Consider the following 25,747-nt stretch of genomic DNA (forward strand, 5'->3'; position numbering starts at 1 on the left):
GATTGTTTCTGAGTACCCTGAGATAAAAATCCAGCCACCAGCCACAGCACCTCTCCTTGCTGGCCCTAATGTACAGTATTCCTCCTTTGTATTACTGCTTCTATTCTGCCTTCCACTTATCATCTCCTGAATCCACTTTGGGACCCTCGAAGTACCTGTTGCCCAACACTTGTTCATCTCCAACTAAGAGAGAATTCTTCAAGCCTCTTTCATATTACACTCAAATGCAGAGCCACCATATTGGTTCTGAGACCCCGATATCTTACCTAAAGAGCACTACATGCAGCGTCCTCATATGGCTTATCTGTGGACATGAGTGCATGGTGGGCTGAGCCAGAAACTAATCTATGGCACACTGAAATCTCTCCTTCTGCTGGATAACTGAGGCTTCATTACTAGGTGGTCGTCCATGTAAAATGAGATCACTTCCAAAAAGCTCCACAGTCACTATTGAAACAGACTTCCAGCACACTCACCAGTTTGTCTAATAGGGCTGTATGCATTTACAATGTGGGCTAAAAAAACTGGATTTTGCTCTCCCATCCCCACTCCACCTGTGCTAATTTCCAATTGGACCGTTGTCAATTATTTCTCCAATCACCCTTAGCACAGTGCTTCCCGTATAGTAGGAATGAAATAAAAATCTAAAGAATTAATGATAGAATGCAACACCAAATTCCTTTTTTATCTGCTCCTCCTTTCCATGTTTAAAAGGCTATTCACAAATAAATAAGTTTTCTGTATGTAAATGACATGTAGAGAATACAAATAAGCCATTATGCTAATAATCTTCCCCAAATTTTATCACAGAATGTGTTACTACTGTTACATGAGAAATAGTCTCTATAGCTGATTTCTGTTAAAATCTGAATACATTTAAAAGAAAATGGAAAGCCAGGGGCTTTGCTTTTCAAAGACTTGCTCTGTTTTAATTAAATAGGTGAGAAATTAAAGTTTTGATAAGTAAATGCATATAAGATATTTACATTGGGGAAATTTTTGTTCCCTATGCTTTGAAGTCTATGTATTTAGTCTCTGTAAGAATAAGGTAGTAAACAGTGTATTTCCAAAGAGTTTTGCTTTGGGGTGAGATATTTCTTGGCTCCACAGAGGGGTAATGTTCTTCTGGTAGATGTTTCCATATTAAATAATCATTCAAAAGTGTTAAAGTACTTACAAAGTCCAAGTTTGGGGAACAAATACAAGTCACAGTGAGGAAAACAAGAAATAAGTGTTTATGAGCTAAGATGATTGTATTCTTTCCTCTATTAAACAAAATTGAAAGGGGAAAATTCTGTTGCCTTCTCTGCAAGAGACCAATTTAAGAGTTTGTTTGTCTCAGAGCTTTTCTTCATCACAAACTGAAAACACGATAAGGACAATCAAAATAGACTTCATTATAATTAGTGAAAATATACTATGCATTTCATTACTCTCATAAAGTGTATTTGAACACTCAATAACTGATCACTATAGCCAGTATTCTTTATAGTTGAGAATCATCGTTATATTAACATTCTCATCCTACATCTAAAAATTTGCAGTAAATCAAGCTACTTTTGTCGGTATGGTAGAATCTGCTAGATCATTTCCAATAACTACTTTCATTTTCTTCCTTAATTGTACCCTAACTTTACTTCAAGATATTGTTACTTGACACCAAAACTGTTCTTCCCACTTTGGAACTGCTGCTAAGTCGCTTCAGTCATGTCCAACTCTGTGCGACCCCATAGACAGCAGCCCAACCGGCTCCCCCGTCCCTGGGATTCTCCAGGCAAGAATACTGGAGTGGGTTGCCATTTCCTTCTCCAGTGCATGAAAGTGAAAAGTGAAAATGAAGTCACTCAGTCGTGTCCGACTCCCAGCGACCCTATGGACTGCAGCCCACCAGGCTCCTCCGTCCATTGGATTTTCCAGGCGAGAGTACTGGAGTGGGGTGCCATTGCCTTCTCCGCACTTTGGAACTAGGTGTCCATATTTTGTTCTGTTTCTGTATGCTAAATTTATCACAGTATAAAATTATATTTTTCCAAACCTTCAGACATTTTCTCCTTGACTATTTGTTTAAAATGTAATACTACAGTATATCCTGGCTACTTTCACTTTCCAATCCAAGTTTCCAAAACATCTCTGGTGTGGGACAGTGAAGACAGAGAATTTTTCGGTATTTCATATTTTGGCTTGTATTTAATGTCGTCTGGTTCTTTACTTTTCTGTTTCACTTTCTTTTCTTCATGGCAATTTTGAAGTTTACTATTTTCATGACTAGGAAAGTCTCAGTAAATGCTGGAGAAGGTGTGGAGAAAAGGGAACTCTCTTACACTCTTAGTGGGAATGCAAACTAGTACAGCCACTATGGAGAACAGTGCAGAGATTCCTTTAAAAAATGAAAATAGAACTGCTATACGACCCAGTAATCCCACTTCTGGGCATACACATCAAGGAAACCAGAACTGATAGAGACACGTGTACCCCAATGTTCATCGCAGCACTGTTTACAATAGCTAGGACATGGAAGCAACCTAGATGTCCATCGGCAAACAAATGGATAAGAAAGTTGTGGTACAAATACACAATGGGATATAACACAGCTATTAAAAAGTACGCATTTGAGTCAGTTCTAATGACGTGGATGAAACCGGAGCCTATCATACAGAGTGAAGTAAGTCAGAAAGAAAAACACTAATACAGTATATTAATGTATATACACATGGAATTTAGAAAGATGGTAACAATGACTCTATATGTGAGACAGCAAAAGAGACACAGATATAAAGAACAGACTTTTGGACCCTGTGGGAGAAGGCGAGGGTGGGATGATTTGAGAGAATAGCATTGAAATGTATATCACTATATGTGAAATAGATGACCAGTCCAAGTTCAATGCATGAAACAGGGCATTCAAAGCCAGTGAACTGGGACAACCCAGTGGAATGGGATGGGGAGGAAGTTGGGAAGGGGGTTCAGGATGGGGGACACATGTACACCCATGGCTGATTCATGTCAATGTATGGCAAGTTCAGTTCAGTTCAGTCACTCAGTTGTGTCTGACTCTTTGCAACCCCATGAACCGCAGCACGCCAGTCCTCCGTCCATCTCCAACTCCCAGAGTTGACCCAAACTCATGTCCATTGAGTCAGTGATGCCATCCAACCATCTCAGCCTCTGTTGTCCCCGTCTCCTCCTGCCCTCAATCTTTCCCAGCATCAGAGTCTTTTCTAATGAGTCAGCTCTTCACATCAGGTGGCCAAAATACTGGAGTTTCAGCTTCAACATCAGTTCTTCCAATGAACACTCAGGACTGATCTCCTTTAGGATGGACTGGTTGGATCTTCTTGCAGTCCAAGGGACTCTCAAGAGTCTCCTCCAACACCACAGTTCAAAACCATCAATTTTTCAACGCTCAGCTTTGTGGTCCAACTCTCACATCCATACATGACTACTGGAAAAACCATAGCCTTGCCTAGATGGATCTTTGTTGGCAAAGTAATGTCTCTGGTTTTTAATATACTATCTAGATTGGTTATAACTTTCCTTCCAAGGAGTAAGCATCTTTTAATTTCATGGCTGCAGTCACCATCTGCAGTGATTTTGGAGCCCCGCAAAAAATAGTTTGCCACTGTTTCCGCTGTTTCTCTATCTATTTGCCACGAAGTGATGGGACTGGATGCCAAAATGTATAGCAAAAACCACCATAATATCATAAAGTAATTATCCTCCAATTAAAATTAATTAATTAATTAATTTTTTAAAAAGAACAGGAACCCAAGAAATGGGCCCCCTATGAATTCTCCTGTGGGAGTGAAACAGAAAGAACTGGGTTTTTTTCCCCAGATTTACTGAGTTTAACATACCATGTAACTTTAAGATGCACAATGTAATGAGTTGATATATGTATATATACTGAGAAATGATTACCACAGTAAGGTTACTTAGAATGCCCATTGCTCACAGTTACCTCTTTTATGTAAACAGAAATTTTAATACCTATTCTAACAACTTTCAAGTACACACTACACTGTTATTAACTATAGGCACCATGTGGTACATTAGATCCCTCAGGACTTGCTTATCTTACAATTGGAAATTTGCACCCTTTGACCACACATTTTCCCCATGCTCCTGCCCCTGGTAATCACCAATCTACACTGTTTCTACTAATTTAGCTTTTCAGATTCCACAAATAAGTGACATCATACAGTATTTGTCATTCTCTGTCTGACGTCTTTCACTTAGCATAATTTTCCTCAAGTTTCATCCACGTTGTCACAAATGGCTTTTGTATGGCTAAATAATATTTTATAAACATATTTCTTTTACATTTTCTTTATCCAATCATCCATCAGTGGACACTTAGGATGTTTCCACGTCTTGACTACTAGAAATAATGCTGCAATAAACATGGAGATGAGATAGTTCTTTGAGATAGTGATTTCATTTCCTTCAGATATATACACAGATGTAGGATTGCTGGATGATATGGTAGTTTTATTTTTTATTTTTTGTAGGAACTTCATAGTGTTTTCTATAGTGGCCACACAAATTTACAACAGCAAAAGGGTACAAAGTTTCCATTTTCTTCACATCCTTGTTACCGTTTGTCTTTAGCATTCTAACAGGTATGAAATGATATCTCATTGTGTTTTGACTCATATTTCCCTGATAACTACTGATGTTGAGTACTTTTTCATGTACCTACGGGTCATTTGTATATCTTCTTTGGAAAAATGTCCAGTCAAGTCCTTTTTCATCTCAATTCCAAAGAAAGGCAATATCGAAGAATGTGCTGTTGGAAGACGGTGTTTGCTATGACCAGCGTGTCAGCCTCTTTAATAAAAAGCACTGGGAAAACTGGTTAGATACATGCAAAATAATTTTTTCTTCCTTACATCATATGCAAAAATAAAATGTACAAAAGACTTAAATGTACAACCTGAAACCACAAAATTCCTAAAGAAAATATATGCAGTATGTTCTTTGACATCTGTATTAAAAATATTTTTTTTGGAACCGTTTCCTCAGGCTAGGGCAATAAAAGCACAAACTAAACAAATAGCACTACCTCAAACTAAAAAGCTTTTACACAGTGAAGAAAATTATTAACAAAACAAAAATGTGGCCTACTGAATGAGAGAATATATTTGCAAACAATATATCTGATAAAAGGTTTATACCTAAAATATATAAAGAATTCAATAAAGAACTCAACATCAAAAGAACAAACAATCCGGTTAAAAAATGGTCAGATAACCTGAATAGAAATTTTTCCAAAGAAGACATACAGGTGGAAAACAGATGCTTAGAAATACGTTTAACATCACCAAAATGCAAATCAAAATCACAATGAGCTACCACTTCACATCTCTCAAAATGTCTATCATCAAAACGACAGTAAATAACAAGAGTTGGTGAGAATGGAGAGAAACGTGAAACTTCACACACTGTTACTGAAACTAAGTTGGTGCAGCTACTATGGAAAACAGTACAGAGTTTCTGAAAAAATTTAAAGTATAGCTACCATATGATCCAATAATTTTGCCTCAGGGCATTTATCCAAAGGAATAATCACTGATTTAAAATATATATGCAATTTTCTTTTTTATTTTTATTTTTACTTCATTTTGGTTTACAATACTGTATTGGTTTGCCATACAAAAACATGAATCCACCACAGGTGTACATGAATTCCCAATCCTGAACCCCCCTCCCACTTACCACCCCATGTCATCTCTCTGGATCATCCCTGTGCACCAGCCCCAAGCATCCTGTATCCTGTATCGAAGATTGACGGGCGATTCATTTCTTACTTGATAGTATACATGTTTCAATGCCATTCTCCCAAATCATCCCACCCTCTCCCTCTCCCACAGAGTCTAAAAGTCCGTTCTATACATCTGTGTCTCTTTTCCTGTCTCACATACAGGGTTATCATTACCATCTTTCTAAATTCCATACAAATGTGTTACCATACTGTATTGGTGTTTTTCTTTCTGGCTTACCTCACTCTGTATAATAGGCTCCAGTTTCATCCACCTCATTAGAGCTGATTCAAATGTATTCTTTTTAATGGCCAAGTAATACTCCATTATGTATATGTACCACACCTTTCTTATCCATTCATCTGCTGATGGGCATCTAGGTTGTTTCCATGTCCTGGATATTATAAATAGTGCTGCGAAGAACATTGGGATACACGTGTCTATTTCAGTTCTGGTTTCCTCGGTGTGTATGCCCAGCAGTGGGATTGCTGGGTCATAAGGCAGTTCTATTTCCAGTTTTCTAAGGAATCTCCACACTGTTCTCCATAGTGGCTGTACTAGTTTGCACTCCCACCAACAGTGTAAGAGGGTTCCTTTTCTCCACACCCTCTCCAGCATTTATTGCTTGCAGATTTTTGGATTGCAGCCATTCTGACTGGTGTGAAATGGTACCTCATTGTGGTTTTGATTTGCATTTCTCTGATAATGAGTGATGTTGAGCATCTTCTCATGTGTTTGTTAGCCATCTGTATGTCTTCTTTGGAGAAATGTCTATTTAGTTCTTTGGCCCAGTTTTTGATTGGGTCATTTATTTTTCTGGAATTGAGCTGCATATGTTGCTTGTATATTTTTGAGATTAGTTGTTTGTCAGTTGCTTCATTTGCTAATATTTTCTCCCATTCAGAAGGCTGTCTTTTCACCTTGCTTATATTTTCCTTTGTTGTGCAGAAGCTTTTAATTTTAATTAGGTCCCATTTGTTTATTTTTGCTTTTATTTCCAGTATTCTGGGAGGTGGATCATAGAGGATCCTGCTGTGATTTATGTCGGAGAGTGTTTTGACTATCTTCTCCACTGGGAGCTTTATAGTTTCTGGTCTTATGTTTAGATCTTTAACCCATTTCGAGTTTGTTTTTGTGTGTGGTGTTAGAAAATGATCTAGTTTCATTCTTTTACAAGTGGTTGACCAATTTTCCCAGCACCACTTGTTAAAGAGATTGTCTTTAATCCATTGCATATTCTTGCCTCCTTTGTCGAAGATAAGGTGTCCATAGGTGTGTGGATTTATCTCTGGGCTTTCTATTTTGTTCCATTGATCTATATTTCTGTCTTTGTGCCAGTACCATACTGTCCTGATGACTGTGGCTTTGTAGTAGAGCCTGAAGTCAGGCAGGTTGATTCCTCCAGTTCCATTCTTCTTTCTCAAGATTGCTTTGGCTATTAGAGGTTTTTTGTATTTCCATACAAATTGTGAAATTATTTGTTCTAGCTCTGTGAAAAATACCGCTGGTAGCTTGATAGGGATTGCATTGAATCTGTAGATTGCTTTGGGTAGTATACTCATTTTCACTATATTGATTCTTCTGATCCATGAACATGGTATATTTCTCCATTTATTTGTGTCCTCTTTGATATCTTTTATCAGTGTTTTATAATTTTCTATATATAGGTCTTTAGTTTCTTTAGGTAGGTATATTCCTAAGTATTTTATTCTTTTCGTTGCAATGGTGAATGGAATTGTTTCCTTAATTTCTTTTCTACTTTCTCATTATTAGTGTATAGGAATACAAGGGATTTCTGTGTGTTGATTTTATATTCTGCAACTTTACTGTATTCATTGATTAGCTCTAGTAATTTTCTGGTGGAGTCTTCAGGGTTTTCTATGTAGAGGATCATGTCATCTGCAAACAGTGAGAGTTTTACTTCTTCTTTACGATTTGGATTGCTTTTATTTCTTTCTTCTGCTCTGATTGCTGTGGCCAAAACTTCCAGAACTATGTTGAATAGTAGCGGTGAAAGTGGGCACCCTTGTCTTGTTCCTGACTTTAGGGGAAATGCTTTCAATTTTTCACCATTGAGGATAATGTTTGCTGTGGGTTTGTCATATATAGCTTTTATTATGTTGAGGTATGTTTCTTCTATTACTGCTTTCTGGAGAGTTTTTATCATAAATGGATGTTGAATTTTGTCAAAGGCTTCTCTGCATCTATTGAGATAATCATATGGCTTTTATTTTTCAATTTGTTAATATGGTGAATTACACTGATTGATTTGCAGATATTGAAGAATTCTTGCATCCCTGGGATAAAGCCCACTTGGTCATGGTGTATGATCTTTTTAATGTGTTGTTGGATTCTGATTGCTAGAATTTTGTTAAGGATTTTTACGTCTATGTTCATCAGTGATATTGGTCTTAGTTTTCTTTTTTTGTGGCATCTTTGTCAGGTTTTGGTATTAGGGTGATGGTGGCCTCATAGAATGAGTTTGGAAGTTTACCTTCCTCTGCAATTTTCTGGAAGAGTTTCAGTAGGATAGGTGTTAGCTCTTCTCGAAATTTTTGGTAGAATTCAGCTGTGAAGCCGTCTGGACCTGGGCTTTTGTTTGCTGGAAGATTTCTGATTACAGTTTCAATTTCCGTGCTTGTGATGGGTCTGTTAAGATTTCCTATTTCTTCCTGGTTCAGTTTTGAAAAGTTGTACTTTTCTAAAAATTTGTCCATTTCTTCCACGTTGTCCATTTTATTGGCCTATAATTGCTGATAGTAGTCTCTTATGATCCTTTGTATTTCTGTGTTGTCTGTTGTGATCTCTCCATTTTCATTTCTAATTTTATTGATTTGATTTTTCTCCCTTTGTTTCTTGATGAGTCTGGCTAATGGCTTGTTAATTGTATTTATCCTTTCAAAGGACCAGCTTTTGGCTTTGTTGATTTTTGCTATAGTATCTTTTGTTCCTCTTACATTTATTTCTGCCCTAATTTTTAAGATTTCTTTCCTTCTACTAACTCTGGGGTTCTCCATTTCTTCCTTTTCTAGTTGCTTTAGGTGTAGAGTTAGGTTATTTATTTGACTTTTTTCTTGTTTCTTGAGGTATGCCTGTATTGCTATGAACTTTCCTCTTAGCACTGCTTTTGTAGTGTCCTACAGGTTTGGGGTTGTTGTGTTTTCATTTTCATTCCTCTCTATGCATATTTTGATTTCTTTTTTGATTTCTTCTGTGATTTGTTGGTTATTCAGTAGCGTGTTGTTAAACCTCCATATGTTGGAATTTTAAATAGTTTTTCTCCTATAATTGAGTTCTAATCTTAATGCATTATGGTCAGAAAAGATGCTTGGAAAGATTTCAATTTTTTTGAATTTATCAAGGTTGGATTTATGGCCCAAGATATGACCTATCCTGGAGAAGGTTCCATGAGCACTTGAGAAAAAGGGGAAATTCATTGTTTTGGGGTGAAATGTCCTATAGATATCAATTAGGTCTAACTGGATTATTGTATCATTTAAAGTTTGTCTTTCCTTGTTAATTTTCTGTTTAGTTGATCTATCCATAGATGTGAGTGGGGTATTAAAGTCTCCCACTATTATTGTGTTATTGTTAATTTCCCCTTTCATACTTGTTAGCATTTGTCTTACAGATTGTGGTACTCATATGTTGGGTGCATATGTATTTATAATTGTTATATCATCTTCTTGGATTGATCCCTTGATCATTATGTAGTGGCCTTGTTTGTCTCTTTTCACAGCCTTTGTTTTAAAGTCTATTTTATCTGATATGAGTATTGCTACTCCTGCTTTCCTTTGGTCTCTATTTCCATGGAATACCTTTTTCCAGCCCTTCACTTTCAGTCTGTATGTGTTCCTTGTTTTGAAGTGGGTCTCTTGTAGGCATCATATATGGGGGTCTTGTTTTTGTATCCATTCAGCCAGTCTTTGCCTTTTGGTTGGGGCATTCAACCCATTTACATTTAAGGTAATTATTGATTTGTATGATCCCGTTGCCATTTACTTTATTGTTTTGGGTTTGGGCTTATATGCCCTTTTTTTGTTTCCTGTCTAGAGAATATCCTTTAGCATGTGTTGGATAGCTGGTTTGGTGGTGCTGAATTCTCAGCTTTTGCTTGTCTGTAAAGCTTTTGATTTCTCCTTCATATTTGAATGAGATCCTTGCTGGGTACAGTAATCTGGGCTGTAGGTTATTTTCTTTCATCACTTTAAGTATGTCTTGCCATTCCCTCCTGGCCTGAAGCGTTTCTATTGAAAGATCTGCAGTTATCCTTATGGGAATCCCCTTGTGTGTTATTTGTTGTTTTCCCCTTGCTGCTTTTAATATTTGTTCTTTGTGTTTGATCTTTGTTAATTTGATTAATATGTGTATTGGGGTGTTTCACCTTGGGTTTATCCTGTTTGGAATTCTCTGGGTTTCTTGGACTTGGGTGATTATTTCCTTCCCCATTTTAGGGAAGTTTTCAACTATTATCTCCTCAAGCATTTTCTCATGGTCTTTCTTTTTGTCTTCTTCTTCTGGACTCCTATATTTCGAATGTTGGAGCGTTTCATATTGTCCTGGAGGTCTCTGAGATTGTCCTCATTTCTTTTAATTCGTTTTTCTTTTTTCCTCTCTGATTCATTTATTTCTACCATTCTATCTTCTATTTCACTAATTCTACCTTCTGCTTCCGATATTCTACTATTTGTTGCCTCCAGAGTGTTTCTGATCTCATTTATTGCATTATTCATTATATATTGACTCTTTTTTATTTCTTCTAGGTCCTTGTTAAACCTTTCTTGCATCTTCTAAGTCCATGTCTCCTGGCTATTTATCTGTGATTCCATTTTGATTTCAAGATTTTGGATCATTTTCACTATCATTATTCGGAATTCTTTCTCAGGTAGATTCCCTATCTCTTCCTCTTTTGTTTGGTTTGGTGGGCATTTCTCCTGTTCCTTTACCTGCTGGGTATTCCTCTGTCTCTTCATCTTGGTTAATTTGCTGCGTTTGGGGTGGCCTTTCTGTATTCTGGGAATTTGTGGAGTTATCTTTATTATGGAGTTTCCTTGCTGTGGGTGGTGTTGTATCAGTGGCTTGTCAAGGTTTCTTGGTTAGGGAAGCTTGTGTCAGACTTCTGGTGGGTAGAGTTGGATTTCTTCTCTCTGGAGTGCAATGAAGTGTCCAGTTATGTGTTATGTGACGTCTATGGTTTTGGAGTAACTTGAGCTGCCTGTAGATTGAAGCTCAGGGGTATGTTCCTGTGTTCCTGGAGAATTTGCGTGGTATGTCTTGCTCTGCAACTTGTTGGCCCTCGGGTGGTGCTTGGTTTCAGTGTAGGTATGGAGGCATTTGATGAGCTCCTGTCAATTAATGTTCCCTCGATTCAGGAGTTCTCTGATGTTCTCAGGATTTGGACTTAAGCCTCATGCTTCTGGTTTTCAGTTTTATTTTTACAGTAGCCTCAAGACTTCTCCATCTATACAGCACTGATGATAAAACATCTAAGTTAAAGATGAAAAGTTTTTCCACATTGAGGGACACTCAGAGAGGTTCACTGGGTTACATAGAGAAGAGAAGAGGGAGGAGGTAATTAGAGGTGACTGGAATGAGATGAGGTGGGATCAAAAGAGGAGAGAGCAAGCTAGGCAGTAATCACTTCCTTATGTGCGCTCCTCAGTCTGGACTGCTCAGAGGTATTCACGGGACATCACAGGGAAGAGGAGAGGGAGGAAGTAGACAGAGGTGGCCAGGAGGATAAAAGAGGGAAGTGAAAAGGAGAGAGACAGATCCAGCCTGTAACCAGTTCCCTAAGTGTTCTCCATCGTCTGGAACACACAGAGATTCACAGATTTGGGTAGAGAAGAGAAGGGGGAGGGAGGAGACAGAGACAACCTGGTGGAGAAAAAGGAGAGTTCAAAGGAGGAGAGAGTGGTCAAGCCAGTAATCTTGCTCTCAGGTAAAATTGGGTACTGAAGATTGGGTTTTTAAATGTACAAAATTGACAACAAATACCAAAAATCAAAGATTAAAAATCTAGAGTAGAGGTTGAATTTTCAAAAATACAATATTAAAGAAAAGAAGAAGAAAAGAAAAAGTCACGAGAATTATTAAAAAACAACAACCTCCACAAAAAATATATATATACAGCATTTGCTTTAAAAGTAGGGTCTTTTTTTTTTTTGAAAAGTGATAGTAGGTTATAAAAATTAAAATTAAAGGAGAAATACAGGACTAAAAAATTTTTTAAAGTTAAAAAAAAAAGAAGATAAAGAAAAGACGAAAAAAAAACAATCAAACAACATCAACCAAAAAAAAAAAAAACCAGACAGAGAGAGAATGGTCGTAAAAATAGTAAAGATATTTCTGGGACTTTCTCTGGTGTTGTGGGCAGTGTGGGGTCACTTTCAAGGTGGTTCCCTCTGTTTAGCTTCTTCTGTTTGGTGGTCTCTTTAGTGTCTGATTTCCACCCTGACACAATGGGGGCGGTGGTGGACACTTTTTTTTTTCTTTTTAGGCTCACTTGTTCAGTCGCACTGTGAGGAGGGATGCTGCAATCAAATAACACTGGCGTGTGCTCGCAGTGTCTCAGCCCTGCTGGGCCTGCCCCTGCACAGGGCACACACCACTGAGGCTCTACGTTGCTCCGCCGGGAACCGTCTGAGGCCGGCCCTAGGCTGCATGCACCTCCCTGGTCTAAGCCGCTCAGGCTTGGCGCTCAGGTAGCCCTCAGAGGCGCAGATTCGGTTGGGCCTGTGTTTTGTACCCTTCCCAGGACCGAGTGGCTCAGGTTTTTGGCGAGCAAGATCACTGCAACTTATTGCCTTTCCCTGCTGCTCAGTTTTCTGGGTGTACCACTGGCGCCCCTTTTCAGGCAGACGGTGGCTGTCCCAAACCCCAAGAAGTCTTAGTTAGCAAAGAAGCCTTGCTTGCAGTTTGGTAGGTAAAGTCTCTCCAGGGCTGCGATTGCCCCCTTCCAACCCTTACAGCTCTGGCTGCCTGCCACTGGTGGGGGATGGTCTGCAGCCAGCTATTTCTGTTCCGTCCTTTGTTCTGCATGCGGTCCTGGCAGCGTCTTATGTTAGAGCTTTTCACGTGGTAGCTATCCCACAGTCTGGCATGCTAGCCCAAGTTAGTTCTCTCTGGTTACATTCAGGGCATTCCAGCCCGATTCTTAAAAAGCGCTGCAGCCTGCGCCTCCCTGCCCAGCCCCTACTTGCTAGTGGTGGATGCAGGCATCTGCACTGCTTCTCCGCTGGGGGAGTTACCGTTGGGCTCATAATCTGTTGGTTTTAATTATTTATTTATTTTTCTTCCCTTTTATGTTGCCCTCTGTGCTTCCAAGGCTTGCCACAGACTCGGCAGTGAGAGTGTTTCCTGGTGTTTGGAAACTTCTCTCTTTTTAAGACTCCCTCCCGGGATGGGACGGGACTCCCTTCCCAGGACAGAGCTCCCTCCCTACCTCCTTTGTCTCTTTTTTCATCTTTTATATTTTTCCTACCTGTTTTTGAAGACAATGATCTGCTTTTCTGGGTGCCTGATGTCCTCTGCCAGCATTCCAAAGTTGTTTTGTAGAATTTACTCAGCGTTGAAATTTTCTTTTGATGAATTTGTGGGGGAGAAAGTGGTCTCTCCATCCTATTCCTCCGCCATATTAGGACCGCCCCCTTATATATGCAATTTTCATTGCAGCATTATTTACAACAGTTAAGATATGGGGCTTCCCTAGTGGCTCAGATGGTAAAGAATCTGTCTGCATTATAGGAAATGTGGGTTCAATCCCTAGGTAGGGAAGATCCCCTGGAAAAGGGAATGGCTACCCACTCCAGCATTTTTGCCTGGAGAATTTCATGGACAGAGGACCCTGGTGGGCTACAGTCTATGGGGTCACAAAAAGTCAGAGACAACTGAGCAACTAATACTTTCACTTTTTTCAAGATATGGAAGTAACCTAAGGAGCAGAGGAGGCGATAACTAGAACCATGGTTTGGAAAATGTATAAGAAGTTTTCCAGGCAGAAAGTGTACAGAATGTCAACTCAGAGAGATCCACATCACTATAAAACAGAATTTTTTTTTTTAGAAAATGCAAGAAATTTTTCTTTAAGGAGGTCAAGGAGATATTCAGTTGAAAAAGTAGGCAAATTCATATCCCTAACCTTGAGTCATGTTTGAAGAACTTGTGAGAAATAGCATTATTGGTCAAATTTGAGATTATATACCATCTGTGTTAGCACCATAAAAAATGATGAAGCAAAACAGCATTGATTCCATTTCCCCCAAGATGTAGAGTGTGCAAAATAAATTAAATGTAATGATATTCAAAGAGAACTGGGAAAGTTTTAAGTGATAATTTAAATTATCATCCTTCAGGGGCCAATTTTCAGATTCTCTTTTGGGTTAAGAATGGAGAAGTGGGTTGAAAATATGGGTGCTTACCAGTAAAAGAGAGAATTTTGACTTTAGAAAAAGAACAGATTTCATGGAAAAGAGGTAGTCCCAATCTGCCTGATAAGCCACAAATTTTCACAGTGTTAGCCTGAATACATTTGGAAGCTCAACCAACAAAATGCCTGGCACAGAGACTGGCATGGTACACAGCTAGAGAAAGACAAAAAATAGCATTAAAAAGTTGTTTTGGAAACCAGAGATAAGCTAAAGTCCAGCTGACTCCTGATAAACAGTTGGTTATTAGTGTACTAGGAGAAGGAAATGGCAACCCACTCCAGTGTTCTTGCCTGGAGAATCCCAGGGACAGGGAGCCTGGTTGGCTGCCATCTATGGGGTCGCACAGAGTCGGACACAACTGAAGCGACTTAGCAACAGCAGCATTAGTGTACTAAGCACTTTATATTTCATGATGATGACAGGGACTCTGGTAAAGGCTGCTATGGGGAAGATCTAGAAACATTAAAAACATACTTTCTGTTCATAATTTTCTAATTCTGCCATAACTTTAAAATTGCCTTTTCTCTCCTATTCAAATAAGATTTCTCCTGGTAACCTTCCTACCTATCTCTAACCTCTAAAGTACTGGTCCCTAACCTTTCTGGGATGGGTTTCATAAAAGACAATTTTTCCACAGACCCAGACATGGGGAGGGGGATGGTTTCAGGATGATTCAAGAGCATTACATTTATTATGCCACCACTGATCTGACAGGAGGCAGAGCTCAGGTGGTAATGCAAGCAATGGGGATATAATACAGCTGTAAATACAGATGAAACTTTGCTCATCTCCTGCTGTGTGGCCTTGTTCCTAACAGACCACAGACAAGTATCTGTGGTCCTGGGGTTGGGGTCCCCTGCTCTAAAGTATCCACTCCTTGACTTTTCTAAGTTCATTTCCTTTTCTCAGTCAATGGCTCTGTAACAGTAACTGCACAGAGACAGCAGAGTATCTCAGCTATTAGATCTCTCAACCTTCCTCTTTTTTTTACCTTAAGACATCTTTACACTTCTATCAACTTTTTCTTCTTTCTCTTCTGTCTTAAGGGATGAAATGTTCTTGTCCATTTCCAATGCTGGCCTTTTCGGTGGGTTACTTTTGATCTCATTTGACTCCTAGAACTTGCCTCATATCATCTTTTCTCATCACTTTCACTCTTGTCTTCCCTATTAGCTTCTTTCTTTATCTACAAATATGATAAAGGTTCTCTTATTCCATATCAGGTGTTCCTCAACTCTACCTGTCTGCTTTTTTGCATGCCTGTAAATACCAATAGGAGTAACTCACCCTACTTAAAAGTCCTGAGAAGTATCACTGCTAAATCCAAAATCCTTGCTTTTCCCAATCCTGCTTTTGTCAAAAGCACTGGACGGGGACTTGCCTGGTGGCCCAGGGGTTAAGAATCTGTCTTCCAATGCCAGGGACATGACTTAGATCCCTTGAAGGGTGAACTAAGATCCCACATACCATGGGGCAACTAAGTTTGCATGTCCCAACTAAAGAGCCCGTGCCACAACTACTGAGCCCATACACTGCGACCAGAGAAGGCTCAATAAAGACCCATTTAAATTGAAGACCCATGAAGACCCGTCTCAGCCAAATAATAATCTTTTTTAAAGCACCCGACTATACTAACCTGAGGCTCCTTAGTGAGACTCTCACCTCCTCTTGCTCTAGTGACCTCCAACCTTTCTCCTATTCCTTCCTACTCCTTTCCTAACAAGTACATCACATGTTCCTTAAAGTGTTCATCTTTCCTCATTTCTCTTCTCTATATTGTGCTTTTATTCTCTCACATTGGACCACCACAGAAACAGCCAAATTGGACTTTGCTGGACTCTGTTCTCACGTCTCTTCAATTCATCCTTTAAACCAGTCCCAGGATTATTTTGCCAAAACAAAGGTCAGGTCATCAGAGCAATATAATATTTAACTTCTATATAGAATCCTGTAGTTTTCAAAGAACTTTTATAATCACTGGATGGATAATATGTACAATCAATATGACTATACTTACTTACAAGACTTCCCTGGTGGCTCAGATGGTAAAGTGTCTGTCTACAATGCAGGAGACCTAGGTTCAAGCCCTGGATTTGGAAGATCCCCTGGAGAAGGAAATGGCAACCCACTCCAGTACTATTGCCTGGAAAATCCCATGGACAGAGGAGCCTGGTAGGCTACAGTCTATGGGGTCGCAAAGAGTCGGACACGACTGAGCGACTTCACTGTATCACTGTATACTTACTTACAGAATTGTATATTAGGACCCTGACAGGGTAAAAGACTTGCTCAAGATCACATGATTTATAAAGAGCTGGGATGACATTCGAACCTGTGATCTTTGACTTTCCAGTATTACCCAGTTGCCTCCATGCCACGTCCTTCCTACCAATCCCCTTAATCTAAAGTCTAGGGTTTGTTGTGTAAGTCGCCTACTATGGCCTCCTCTTCCACTGTACACATCCCGTATATGTAAAGTACTAAGAGTACTTCCCAGAGGTAAGCACTGCAAAAAGTTTATTAATTTTTTTATTATTATCTGTCTCAAGCTTCCCTGTTGGCTCAGATGGTAAAGAATCTGCCTGCAATGCAAGAGACCTGGGTTCAATCCCTGAGTCAGGAAGATCCCCTGGAAAAGGGAATGGCAACCTGCCAGGAGCCAGCGTGAGGAATTCCACCCGTGACAAGGTCATGTGGCAAGAGCTCTGATGGCAAGGCTAATCAGACCTCAGGTTTTCCCCTGGAATTTCCTGAGCATCTACCTCCTCAAAAATAAGAATCTGCCTGCTTTTCCACTCTTCTGACATTCTCTGGAAAAAGTCAATTCAGGGCTTTAGTCTTCTGCATTTGAAAGAGTGTTTCAATCCAAAAACCCCTCTGATGGCTTTCTAACCTGCCGGCAGGACTCGTACAGGTGTTCATGTGATTGTTTGAGGCCTCCTGACAGCAAGAGGCACAGGAAGCTTAAAACATCCTAGGAATGTAGGGGCTTCCGAGGAGTCAAAATCATTAGAATAGGGCTGAGTAAAAGTTTCATTTGTTGAGCCAATACTTGCTGCCAAAATTTCATATCCTTTATTTTTAGATATAGTTGGTATACAGAAAAGCAAGTAGTAGACCTGGTATTAGCAACATTAGATATTTGAGTTAAGTACCTTCTTTGTTATAACCCACTTCACCTTTGTTCTATTAGAGATGTAACTTTAATGCTTTAAGAAGATGCAGATTAAAGAAAAACACTTAGGGGAAATGAAATTAGCATTCATTAAGGAAGAGAGCCAAAAAGTGTTAACAAGCCTCTTGACCAGAAGATAATGTAAGTCACCTGAGACCTTTTGTATACAAAAAGATATACAGAAAGAGTCTGGGCTGCTAACGCTACATAATTTTGTATTACCCATTGATCTCTATGTATAATCAAAAGTATAAAAGGCCTTGAAGGACAATAGAAGGAGAGCCAGTCGCTGGACTGGTTTCCCCCGTTTCTTCTCTTTACTCTAATTTCAGGCTGAATTCCCATCTGGGGCATGGAGGCTCACTATGTCTACTTACTTGTCCCAGCTTTTAAGATCTGTAAGAGAGAGAGCCCAAGGCAGGGCACTCTCCAATATTCAAATGGGCGCCGGCAGCCTAACGTAGATAGTGCAAGCTCCTTGTCTGGAACTTTATTGGTTTTCCATGTAACCCAAGTTAATCAGCCTCTTCTCTACACTTAATCTTCCTACTACACTATTTCTTCCTAATCTAATCTTAGATTAATAAATAAATAAGTTTTCCTCGCTGACTCCATCCACCCTTCGAATTCCCTGGATCCACCGGGGCTAGACCCTGGCAGCAACCCACTCCGGTATTCTTGCCTGGAGAATTTCATGGACAGAGGAGCCTGGTGGGCTATAGTTCATGGGGTCACAAAGAGTCAGACATGACTGAGGAACTAACATACATACACACACATACAATTTGCTGTGGGTTTCATAACTTTCTATCCTTACCCATGCCTTTCCTGTCTTTCTTTTTTCACTTTCTGAATTCATCTATGGAATGTATTGCTTCTGTAACAGTACTGCTGTGATGTGTGCTCATTCTGCTTGTGACTATGTCTTCCCCAATAAACTCTTCTTTTTTTGCAACAGACTATACTTTTTAAATTCTCTTCTCCCTCTTCCTAACCTAAAACATTGCTATTTGCACACTTTATGACTATAAAAATGTTTGTTGATATAAATGTTATCACCTCATTATAGCATAGCATGTCCTCATGTCTCTAAATATTTTATAAACACCATTTTTAATGCTCTCAGATCATTCCATCATAGATATATATTTATTTAATCATTTTTCTAGTTTGGTATCTTAAATTACTTTCCACTATTACTAATTCAAATGATGCTGTGATGAGTATCTTTGTACATAAATCTTAATTTATGTTTCAGGTTAAAGAATTACAAAATCATAAATTGATTCTTTGATTCTTGTCTACAACTTCACTTGAAATTATTGGCCCTAATTTGCTAGAGTATTTAATGAGAAATCTTAATAGTAAAAGCATTTGAGAACATAAAATGTTCAGCTAGGCAATTAGTTTGTTACCAGTTGAAAGATGGTTGAAGAATTTTATAAAACAGATACCATGAAGGTGCCAGGAGGAAAGCATGAGCAACTTGGGTTGAAAGTCCTGTTTAAATTAGATGTACATGTGTTCTGTACTTTGTCATCACGAAATTCAATGTGTCTAGATGGTTTGTTGAGAAAGACTAAACAGATTTTCTATGATAGTCTGCTTTTAGACACAAAGATTCTTTGTCATCACTTATGGAATATACCAACTCATAGTCCTTGAGGCTACAAATACTACAAATCTGGTTTTATATATTTGTTATAAGAAACCGAATTTACTCACTATGTTTGTTATAATGAATTGTATTTATTAGAATATATTTGCTGTAGGAAATTAAATTTACTTTCCTAAATTGTAACACACACAATAGCACAGTTATGACTGTCTGTGCCATCACTAATTTTTTTATTAATTTATTTAAATTGGAGGCTAATTACTTTACAATGTTGTGGTGGTTTTTGCCATACATTGACATGAATCAGCCATGGGTGTACATGTGTCCCCCATCCTGAACCTCCCTACCTCCCTCCCCATCCCATCCCTCTGGGTTGTCCTGGTGCACCAGCTTTGAGTGCCCTGTTTCATGCATCGAACTTGGACTGGTCATCTATTTCACATATGGTAATATACACCTTTCAATGCTATACTCTCAAATCATCCCACCCTCACCTTCTCCCACAGAGGCTGAAAGTCTGTTCTTTACATCTGTGTCTCTTTTGCTCTCTCACATATAGGGTCATCATTGCTATATTTCTAAATTCCATATATATGTGTTAATATACTGTATTGGTATTTTCTTTCTAACTTACTTCGCCCTGTGTAATAGACTCCAGTTTCATCCATCTCATTAGAACTGATTCTAATGCATACTTTTTAATAGCTGAGTAATATTCCATTAGTTGGTGATGGACAGGGAGGCCTGGCGTGCAATGATTCATGGGATCACAAAGAGTAGGACACGACTCAGAGACTGAACTAAACTGAACTGAATATCCTGTTGTGTATATGTACCACAACTTTCTTATCCATTTGTCTGCCAACGGACATCTAGATCACTTCCATATCCTAGCTATTATAAACAATGCTTCAGTGAACATTGGGGTACATGTGTCTCTTTCAGTTCTGGTTTCCTCGATGTGTATGCTCAGCAGTGGGATTGATGGGTTATATGGCACTTCTATTTCCAGATTTTTAAGGAATCTCCGCACTGTTCTCCATAGTAGCTGTACTAGTTTGCATTCCCACCAACAGTGTAAGAGGGTTCCCTTTTCTCCACACCCTTTCCAGCATTTATTGTTTGTAGACTTGTATAGCAGCCATTCTGACTGGCATGAGATGGTACCTCATTGTGGTTTGATTTGCATTTCTCTGATAGTGAGTGATGTTGAGCATCTTTTCATGTGTTTGTTAGCCATCTGTATGTCTTCTTTGGAGAAATGTCTGTTTATATCTTTGGCCCACTTTTTATTTTTATTTTTCTGGTATTGAGTTGCATGAGCTGCTTCTATATTTTGGAGATTAATTCTTTGTCAGTTGTTTCATTTGCTATTATTTTCTCCCATTCTGAAGACTAACTTTTCACCTTGCTTATAGTTTCCTTCATGGTGCAAAAGCTTTTAAGTTTAATTAGGTCCAATTTGTTTATTTTTGCTTTTATTTCCATTACTCTGGGAGGTGGATCATAGAGGATCTTGCTGTGATTCACGTCATCGAGTGTCCTGCCTATGTTTTCCTCTAGGAGTTTTATAGTTTCTGGCCTTATATTTAGATCTTTAACCAATTTTGAGTTTATTTTTGTATATGGTGTTAGAAAGTGTTCTAGTTTCATTCTTTTATAGGTGGTTGACCAGTTTTCCCAGCACCACTTGTGAAAGAGGTTGCCTTTTCTCCGTTGTATATTTTTGCCTCCTTTGTCAAAGATAAGGTGTCCATAGGTGCATGAATTTATCTTTCAGCTTTCTATTTTGCTCCATTGATCTATATTTCTGTCTTGATGCCAGTACCATACTGTCTTGATTACTGTAGTTTTGTAGTATAGTCTGAAGTCAGGCAGGTTGATTCCTCTAGTTCCATTCTTTTTTAATATTGCTTTGGCTATTCAAGGTTTTTTGTGTTTCCATACAAATTGTGCAATTATTTGTTCTAGTTCTGTGAAAAATACCATTGGTAGCTTGACAAGGATTGCATTGAATCTATAGATTGCTTTGGGTGGTATACTCATTTTTACTATATTGATTCTTTAGATCCATGAACATGGTATATTTCTCCATCTATTTGTGCGCTTTGATTTCTTTCATCAGTGTTTTATGCTTTTATATCTAGGTCTTTTGTTTCTTTAGGTAAATTTATTTGCATTTTATTCTTTTTGTTGCAATGGTGAATGGGATTGTTTCCTTAGTTTCTCTTTTTGTTTTCTCATTGTTAGTGTATAGGAATGCAAGGGATTTCTGTGAATTAAATTTATATCCTGAAATTTTGCTATACTCATTGATTAGCTCTAGTAATTTTCTGGTGTTGTCTTTAGGGTTTGCTATGTAGAGGATCATGTAATCTGCAAACAGTGAGAGTTTTACTTCTTTTCCAATCTAGATTCCTTTTATTTCTTTTTCTTCTCTGATTGCTATGGCTAAAACTTCCAAAACTATGTTGAATAGTAGTGGTGACAATGAGCACCCTCGTCTTGTTCCTGCCTTTAGGGGAAATGCTTTCAGTTTTTCACCATTGAGGATAATGTCTGCTGTGGGTTTATCATAAATGGTTTTTATTATTTTGAGATATGTTCCTTCTCAATAATTTGCTGCACTCAATATGCCAGCGAATTTGGAAAACTCAGCAGTGGCCATAGGACTGGAAAAGGTCAGTTTTCATTCCAATCCCAAAGAAAGGCAATGCCAAAGAATGCCCAAACTACCACACAATTGCACTCATCTCACATGCTAGTAAAGTAATGCTCAAAATTTTCCAAGCCAGGCTTCAGCAATACGTGAACCATGAACTTCCAGATGTTCAAGCTGGTTTTAGAAAAGGCAGAGGAACCAGAGATCAAATTGCCAACATCCACTGGATCATCGAAAAAGCAAGAGAGTTCCAGAAAAACATATATTTCTGCTTTACTGACTATGCCAAAGCCTTTGACTGTGTGGATCACAAGAAACTGGAAAATTCTGAAAGAGATGGGAATACCAGACCACCTGACCTGCCTCTTGAGAAACCTGTATGGAGGTCAGGAGGCAACAGTTAGAACTGGACATGGAACAACAGGCTGGTTCCAAAGAGGAAAGGGAATACGTCAAGGCTGTATATTGTCACCCTGCTTATTTAACTTCTATGCAGAGTACATCATGAGAAATGCTGGGCTGGATGAAGCACAAGCTGGAATCAAGCTTGCCAGGAGAAATATCAATAACCTCAGATATGCAGATGACACCACCCTTATGGCAGAAAGTGAAGAGGAACTAAAAGCCTCTTGATGAAAGTAAAAGAGGAGAGTGAAAAAGTTGGCTTAAAGCTCAACATTCAAAAAATGAAGATCATGGCAACTGGTCCCATCACTTCATGGCAAATAGATGGGGAAACAGTGGAAACAGTGTCAGACTTTATTTGTTTGGGCTCCAAAATCACTGCAGATGGTGACTGCAGCCATGAAATTAAAAGACGCTTACTCCTTGGAAGAAAAGCTATGACCAACCTAGATAACATGTTGAAAAGCAGAGACAATGTTTTGCCAACAAAGGTCCATCTAGTCAAGGCTATGGTTCCAGTGGTCATGTATGGATGTGAGATTTGGACTGTGAAGAAAGCTGAGCACCAAAGAATTGATGCTTTTGAACCGTGGTGTTGGAGAAGACTCTTGAGAGTCCCTTGGACTGCAAGGAGATCCAACCAGCCCATTCTGAAGGAGATCAGCTCTGGGATTTCTTTGGAAGGAATGATGCTAAAGCTGAAACTCCAGTACTTTGGCCACCTCATGTGAAGAGTTGACGCATTGGAAAAGACTCTGATGCTGGGAGGGATTGGGGGCAGGAGGAGAAGAGGACGACAGAGGATGAGATGGCTGGATGGCATCACTGACTCAACGGACGTGAATCTGAGTGAACTCCGGGAGTTGGTGATGGACAGGGAGGCCTGGAGTGCTGTGATTTATGGGGTCACAAACAGTAAGACACGACTGAGCGACTGAACTGAACTGATGTTCCTTCTATGCCTGCTTTTAGAGAGTTTTTATCATAAATGGGTGTTGAATTTTGTCAAACACTTTCCTTGCATCTACTGAGATAATCATATGGCTTTTATCTTTCAATCTGTTAATGTAGTATATCACATTGATTGATTTGCATATATTGAAGAATCCTTGCATCCCTGGGATAAAGCCCACTTGGTCACGATGTATGATCTTTTTAATATGTTGTTGGATTCTGTTTGTTAGAATTTTTTTGAGGATTTTTGCATCTATGTTCATCAGTGATATTGGCCTGTAGTTTTCTTTTTTGTGTGGCATCTTTGTCTGGTTTTGGTATTAGAGGCCATCACTAATTTCATTCTGGAACTTTACCAAATGGCCTGAATTCACTGAGAATTACCATCTTTGGCCTTTGATTTCTTTTACATCTCTATTGAGAAAAATTAATTAGTAATTCCAAGAACTTTAACATACAAAGTTTTTTCTTCATCAAGATTCACTCTTAAAAATTACAATTAATAAAAAATCCCATGAAATTTCAAAGCTTTTTAATACTTTTTTGCTAAGTAAATTGTATAAAAGTTTATTTATTCAACAAATTCATACTGAACATAAATTATGGCAGGCCCTGTTCTGATTACTAGGGATAAGTTTGCTATGAACAAAATATTTGTCACAAACCATTCTCTCAATGATAGCCAATGAGGGTGACCCTGGCACTGTGCCTTTGCCATCACTGAGTACCACTGTTTTAAATCTTTATGATTTCATTTACCAAATAAAGCATATTATTTTATTTATTTGCTTATCTACTATTACTACTGTTAAAATTCTCCTTGTATCTATCTCCTTTTTCATCCACTCATTTTTCTAATGAACTTTTAACTTAGTCATAGGAGATTATATATTAATGATTTCTATTCCCTGTCTATATTACTTATGGTAAATATAGATTTTATGTCAAATATATAGATTATATATGTTACACTGAGGAGAATTTTTACTTCCATCTACTGTTTCTTTCTTTCTATTTTTCATCATTTTATACTTAGAATTGCTTTTCTCATCCCCAAATCAGACACATATTCATTCATATTTTCTTTTATTTCTCTTGATTTTATCTCATATTAAATGTTTAATTCCTTAGAAAGTAACCTTGGTTTATAGTATAAGATAGACCAATATTTATTTGTTATTAAATTTCTTACTAGAAGACTACAAGTCAACTTAATTTTTTAATATCACACAACAATTATACTACTTTCTTTCTTAGCATCTCTAAAAATGTTTATATAGACACAATATAGATATAGATATTTGTGTTATCTAAGGCTCAACATTCAGAAAACTAAGATCATGGCATCTGGTCCCATCACTTCATGGGAAATAGATGGGGAAACAGTGGAAACAGTGTCAGACTTTATTTTTGGGGGCTCCAAAATCACTGCAGATGGTGACTGTAGCCATGAGATTAAAAGATTTTTACTCCTTGGAAGGAAAGTTATGACCAACCTAGATAGCATATTCAAAAGCAGAGACATTACTTTGCCAACAAAGGTCCATCTAGTCAAGGCTATGGTTTTCCAGTGGTCATGTATGGATGTGAGAGTTGGACTGTGAAGAAAGCTGAGCACCGAAGAATTGATGCTTTTGAACTGTGGTGTTGGAGAAGACTCTTGAGAGTTCCTTGGACTACAAGGAGATCCAACCAGTCCATTCTGAAGGAGATCAGTCCTGGGTGTTCTTTAGAAGGAGTGATGCTAAAGCTGAAACTCCAATACTTTGGCCACCTCATGCAAAGAGCTGACTCATTGGAAAAGACTCTGATGCTGGGAGGGTTTGAGGGCAGGAGAAGGGGACACCAGAGGATGAGATGGCTTGATGACTTCACCAACTCAACGCACATGAGTTTGGGTGGACTCTGGGAGTTGGTAATGGACAAGGAAGCCTGGCGTGCTGCAGTTCATGGGGTTGCAAAGAGTTGGCCATGGCTGAGCGACTGAACTGAACTGAACTGAAGGCAAGAAGACCAAGACTTTTAGCTCCATGATGGATTGCATATTAATTTTTAATTTCATTGTTGGTCCTTTCCCCCTCACAAAGCAGTTTTGAAGATGACTGCCAATTTCATGTTAGTTAGTGAGTATTAAGGAATGACTAAAACTCTTTTATTTCTCACTTTGTTTTGCTGCTGTATTTTAGCCCTAAGTATGCCTTAGTTAAAAGGATTAAAATAATCACTTTAGACTGGAGAGAGAGTTTCCATGGCCAGATTTTTTACCCTATTACCTCACTTTTCAAGACCTAGCAATTACTTGTATCTAGCCAGGGCAGACAAAGATAACTATATCCAGTCTCCAAAATGCAAAAGTTATAACTTTCTTTAATTTTAAATAAGAAAATTTAATTTCTATTTAGGGCTTCCAATGCATCAGATAGCAGTAGTTTCAATCAATTCTTTGCCCTCCTACCCCCTTTCTCAAAGTACGCCTTTAAGTTATATTTGTGTGTAATTGAAGCATATAAAATGGGCTTGGGAGTGGGAAGCGTGTGGTATCTTGTCCTTATTACTCCATGCTATCATTCTTGTATCGAACATTTTCCAGTCTAGTAATAATACAGTTCAGTGTGCCTCTTGTTCCCATCTTAAAGGCCCTTAAGTACAGAAACTCTCCTCATATGACTTTGCCATGAATTATTCTGCTCCTTCCATGACTGGCTAGGCTAGGCCACTTGCCCATTCGTCTCCCAAGCCCAACAG

Source organism: Ovis aries, chromosome 8 (assembly GCF_016772045.2).
Source record: "Ovis aries strain OAR_USU_Benz2616 breed Rambouillet chromosome 8, ARS-UI_Ramb_v3.0, whole genome shotgun sequence".
In the NCBI taxonomy this organism is placed as follows: Eukaryota; Metazoa; Chordata; class Mammalia; order Artiodactyla; family Bovidae; genus Ovis; species Ovis aries.